The sequence below is a fragment of the Gorilla gorilla genome, chromosome 23 (genome assembly GCF_029281585.2).
Source record: "Gorilla gorilla gorilla isolate KB3781 chromosome 23, NHGRI_mGorGor1-v2.1_pri, whole genome shotgun sequence".
Lineage (NCBI taxonomy): Eukaryota > Metazoa > Chordata > Mammalia > Primates > Hominidae > Gorilla > Gorilla gorilla.
The window spans coordinates 41512330-41518329 of NC_086018.1; positions in this window are offsets into that span (position 1 = coordinate 41512330).

The following is a 6000-nucleotide window of genomic DNA, read 5'->3' on the forward strand; positions in this document are numbered from 1 at the left end:
GGCCAACATGGTGAAACCCCATCTCCATTAAATACCAAAATTAGCCGGCCGTGGTGGCACACACCTGTAATCCCAGCTACTCGGGAGGTTGAGGCAGGAGAATCACTTGAACCCGGGGAGGTTGCAGTGAGCCGAGATCACGTCACTGCACTCCAGCCTGGCGACAGAGTGAGACTCCGTCTCACATAAATAAATAAATAAAATAAAAATAAAAAATTTCCCAGTCTCTGCTGAAATGCTCTGAGTGCCTGTCAGGACACACCTTCAACATTCAGCCAGGTGATTGGCCACTCTGCATCAGCCTTCACTTTCTGCTGGTGCAGCAAGTCAGCCAGAGGTGAGAGAGCAGGGCCTTTTTAATGTCTTTTCTAAGCATGCTCACAACCCCGGGCATACGCACAGCACTGTCTACATTTGTAGCTTTCTAGATTCTCAAGAAATATGTTGGTGTTTTTTAAGGCCTCCACGGGACATTTTATTTCCCAGCTTTTCCTTTTAAGCTTTCTGCATAGCCTTTTGATTACCCCAGCTGTTATCCATTGCCTTAGGCGGCCACCAAGTTAAAACACTTTCTTGTTTTTTTGTTTTTTTTTTTTTACAAATACTCCCTCCTTAACTCTGGGAGAAAAGTTTTTTACACCTGGGCAAGCTCCGAGTTAGGCCCAAAACAGCCAGCCTTGCAAAGGGTATCTTTCAGCGACCCACCATGCAGGCCAAATAGCGACCATATTTTGGTGAAATAGGCTTTGAAGTTGCTCCAGCTCTGTTCTGCGCTGTGTGGTGACTATCACACTGAACTGGGAATGCAGGCTGTGATTTTCTAAGGCTGTTGGGGACCTGGAGAGTGGCTGGTTGGACTAGGGCAGTTAAAATGCCACAAGTCGGCTGGGCACAGTGGCTCACACCTGTAATCCCAGCACTTTGGGAGGCTGAGGCAGGTGGATCATGTCAGGGGTTCGAGACCAGCCTGGCCAATGTGGTGAAACCCTGTCTCTACTAAAAATACAAAAACTAGCTGGGCACGATGGCGCATGCCATAGTCCCAGCTACTTGGGAGGCTGAGGCAGGAGAATCACTTGGACCCGGGAGGTGGAGGTTGCAGTGAGCTGAGATGGCGCCACTGCACTCCAGCCTGGGTGACAGGGCAAGACTCCGTCTCAAAAAAAAAAAAAAAAAAGCCACAAGTCTTGCCAACGCTCAGCTACTTTTCTTGAATAAGTGCCCCTTCAGTTCCTGCAAGCCTTTGGATAATTTCTAGAGTTCTCAAAAAAGTTGATCCTGACCATTGTTGCCAGTTTTCTTGCTGCTGTTTTGGAGGAAAGATCTTTTGGAGGGCCTTCCTCTGCCATTTCTGCGGATGTAACCCTTCATGATTCCCTTTTATCTCCTCTATTCACTTGTTAATTTTACCTTTTGCAAGTATATTTTTAAAAGTATATTTTTAGTGATTGCTCTATGGTTTATAAATACATGATAAAACAATCTGTCTTCAATTATATCATATTGCTTCACATGCAGTGTAAGAAACTTTTAACAGTACACTCTGAATTCCTTCTGCCCATCCCTTGTGCTTGTTGTTGTACTTTTAAATCTGGTGTAAACACATAATATACTGTGACAGATTTTGCTTTAGATGGCTAACTTTTAAAATAATTTCAGGTATAAACATATTTTATTTTCCCTTTGATTATATCACTTCTGATACTCATTTCTTTGATAGATCCAAATTTCTGACTCAATCATATTCCTTCTGCCTGTAGAACTTCCTTTATTTATTTATTTATTTATTTATTTATTTTTTGAGACAGAGTCATGCTCTGTCGCCCAGACTGGAGTGCAGTGGTGTGATCTCGGTTCACTACAACCTCCACCTCCTGGGTTCAAGCAATTCTCCTGCCTCAGTCTCCCAAGTAGCTGGGAGCACAGGTGCCCACCATCATGCCTGGCTAATTTTTGTATTTTTAGTAGGGACGGGATTTCACCATGTTGGCCAGGCTCATCTCAAACTCCTGACCTCAAGTGATCCACCCACCTTGGCCTCCCAAAGTGCTGGGATTACAGGTGTGAGCCACCGCACCCAGCCTAAAATTTATTTTATGGTAAGTATGCCATCAGTGAGTTCCTTCAGTTTTTGTGTGCCTAGAAAATCCAATGTATCTCTTTATTTTTGAAAGGTATTTTGCTGGTTACAAAATTTGAGCTTGATGATTTTCTTTCAGCACTCTGAAAATGTTATTCCATTGTCTGCTGGTTAGCATGTTTTCTGAGAAGTATGCTGTAATTCTTATCTTTGTTCCTCTGTAGGTCATGTACCTCTTTTTTCTCTAGCTGCCTTCTTTTTTTTGCAGCAATTCGAATATGATATTCCTAGAGGTGCATGCATGCATGTGTGTGTGTGTGTGTGTGTGTGTGTGTGTGTGTGTGTGTATCCTGCCAGGTTCTATATGCTTCTGTTCTCTGTCGTTTAGTGTTTGTAACTAATTTTGGAAAATCCTCAGCCATTATTTATTCAAATATTTCTTCTGTGCCATGTTCTCTTTCTTTTCCTCCTGAATTATGTGCATGTTAGACTTTTTTTTTTTTTTTTTTTTGACACAGAGTCTCACCGCTCTGTCACCCAGGCTGGAGTGCAGTGGTGCGATCTCGGCTCACTGTAACCTCTGCCTCCCGGGTTCAAGCAATTCTCCTGCCTCAGTCTCCTGAGTAGCTGGGATTACAGGCACACACCACCATACCCCACTAATTTTTGTATTTTTAGTAGAGACAAGGTTTCACCATGTTGGTCAGGCTGGTCTTGAACTCCTGACCTCATGATCTGCCCACCTTGACCTCCCAAAGTGCTGGGATTACAGGCATGAGCCACTGCGCCCGGCCCCATATTAGACCATTTTATACTGTCCCATAGCTCTTATATATTCTACGATTTTTCCCCACTCTTTTTCTCTCTGCATTTAGGTTTAGATACATGCTATTGACCTATCTTCAAGCTCACTCATTCTTTCCTTGGTTATGTAGAATCTACTGATGAGCCTGTCAAAGGCAATCTTCATCTTTATTACTGTGTTTTTTTAATTTCTAGCCTTTCTGATTCTTGCAGTTTTCATCTCTCTGCTGAAATTGGCTGGTCGTGTGCTGTCTTTCTTTTCCATTAGAGCTCTAACACATAAACCAGTTATTTAAACATTTTTCTAATGGTTCCAAAATCTGTCATGTTTGAGTCTGATTCTTGTGATTGCTTTGTCTTCTCAAACTGTTTTTATAATTGCCCTTGGTATACCTCAAAATTTTTTGTTGAAAGCCAGACATTTGTATAGCAGGGCCCAGCAAACTTGCTCTGTGGAGGATCAGATAGTAAATATTTTAGGCTTTGAGGTCCACATACATGCAGTTGGTTGCACTTCTTGTTCTTTTCTTCCTTCCTCTTCCTCCTCCTCCTTCTTCAACCCTTAAAAATGATGGACCCTCAAGGCGCTGAACAGGTTCAGACTAATTGTACTGACTCAGCCTCAGGAGGTCAGGAAAGCTACGTGGAAGAGGTGGCTTTGAGAGTTTTGAAGGAATACCCGGCATTTCCTGAGGAGTAGGTGGAAGAAACTGCTGGTGCCAAGTGCAAAGGTATGTAAGAATCAGCACGGGGAAGCTGAAGTCCAGCACACAGGATGGCATCTGGGCACCCAGGTGGGGCCTCCAATGCTGAGGCACGGCACATGGGCAGGGCATCCATCTGCCCCTCACCACTAAGCATGCAACCCTCCATCATGGTGGGGATTTTAATAGGTTACTTTGCAAATTTGGGGACACACTTTCAATTTCTGGGGTTGGAATAACAGCCGGCAGATGCCAAGCCTTCTTTCCAGAGCTCATTGAAAGCTCAGTGTCACCTGATTTGTTTTTACAGGGGAGACTGCATTTTAAAACTGTTATGTCAGAGTGTGGTGCCAGCAGTGCTGGTGGGACATGCATGGAAAGATCCAGAACTTGTTTTGCCAGAAGCTGGGAGATGTGGCCAAGAGAATGTGGGTCTGACCCCACAGCCACCTCCTAGTGCTATGGGGAGTCCAGCACTCACAGAGTCCATCCACAGAGAAGCCCCCAACACCAGAGTTGCTCCCCAACTTGCCAGCACTCCCTGCAGAACCTGGTCAGCTTCCCTTCTGGGAAAGGGACCCAGAGGCTGTGCCCTGCCAGCATTAAAGCACCTGCTGTGTGCCAGGCTGGGGGCGCAGGTCAGTGTTCTCACCCTATGGGTGGAGTCTGGGCCCAGCAGTCTGGGTGCAGAAGGGAGCGACTCTCTGCCAAGCGGTGACAGCATCGAACGGGGAGCTCAGCCTCTGCCCAGGGGTTACAGGAGGATTGGAGCTGGGCCTCAGAGGAAGAGTACGCAGGCTGTGCAGATGAGAACAGAAGTAGTCCCAGAAGGAGGAGCCAGCAGGAGCCAGGGCTTGGAGGCAGGGATGTGGGCACAGGGCTGAGTGAGTCCTGGTGCTGCCTGCAGGGGAGCCTGCCCGCCCACCTTCAGGGCCTCTGACGCTGGCTTGGGCTGTCACTCACTGTCTGGGCCAAATCCTGCAAGCTGTGAGACTCTGGAAAACTTCCGGTACCTCAGTTTCCTCATCTGTCAAATGGGGATGCTCACAGGAGTCTAAATAATGATGTGTGTGAAGCATTGGGTTTGAGTCCCACACACCTGTGCTTACTGGGTGCTGGCACTGCCCTGTCCCAGCCTGATCACTGGGCACTGGCACTGCCCTGTCCCAGCCTGAGCCCCGCACACCTGTGCTCACTGGGTGCTGATACTGTCCTGTACCATCCTGAGTCCTGCACACCTGTGCTCACTGGGTGCTGATACTGTCCTGTACCATCCTGAGTCCTGCACACCTGTGCTCACTGGGTGCTGATACTGTCCTGTACCATCCTGAGTCCTGCACACCTGTGCTCACTGGGTGCTGATACTGCCCTGTCCGAGCCTGAGTCCCACACACCTGTGCTCACTGGGCGCTGGCACTGCCCTGTCCCGGCCTGAGCCCCGCACACCTGTGCTCACTGGGTGCTGATACTGCCCTGTCCGGGCCTGAGTCCCGCACACGCTTACTGGGCACTGGCACTGCCCTGTCCCGGCCTGAGTCCTGCACACCTGTGCTCACCGGGCGCTGACACTATCCTGTTCCTTATCCTGAGTCCTGCACACCTGTGCTCACTGAGTGCTGATAATGCCCTGTCCCAGCCTGAGTCCCGCACACCTGTGCTCACTGACTGCTGGCACTGGCCTGTCCTCAGCCTGAGTCTGGCATGCCTGTGTTCACTGGGAGCTGACACTGCCCTGCCTCTGGCCGGAGTCTCAGGCTGGTGCCCCTGGCCCTCACAGGCCTTCCTTATTCTGGGCTGAAGCCTCTCTCATGGGAACATCTGCTGCCCACATGCCCAGGTCCCACAACAAAGGTGACACAAGTGTGGTCCCACCATTTCTACAGATGAGGACGCTGAAGGGATGGGACCTGGTACAAAGTCACATGGAGGAGCAGCTGGGGTCCAGGGCATCTCTGCCCCGTAATCACTGCATGGCCCTGTTGATGTGCCTACTCAGGGTCCCCTTCCCCTTCCCTGAACTTGGGGCTGCCTGAGCACCCCGTTCCCCCTGCAGCGGTCCAGTCTGAAATGAGGAGGAAACTAAGGACAGATGGAAACAAAGGTGACCCCAGGAAACATTTTCCTGGAAATAGAAGGCCTGCGCGGGCTGGGCGGGAGCCTGTCCTCCCAATCACGCCCATCCAATGCACGGCTCTGCCACGCAGGGAGAGCTCTGCTCACCTCAGGGTGTGGCCTCATTTGGACCCCGTGCAGGGGCAGGGAAGGGGGCTTTGGTGGGCAAGGCCTGGGGACCAGGTGGAGGGGAGGTGCTCCCCCCACACCCCATATCCTGCCTGCTGCTCCCCAGTTCCTTGGAGAACCTTCCAGAAGGTGGCAAACGCTGCCTGAGTCTCTCAGCTGAGTCACAGTCCA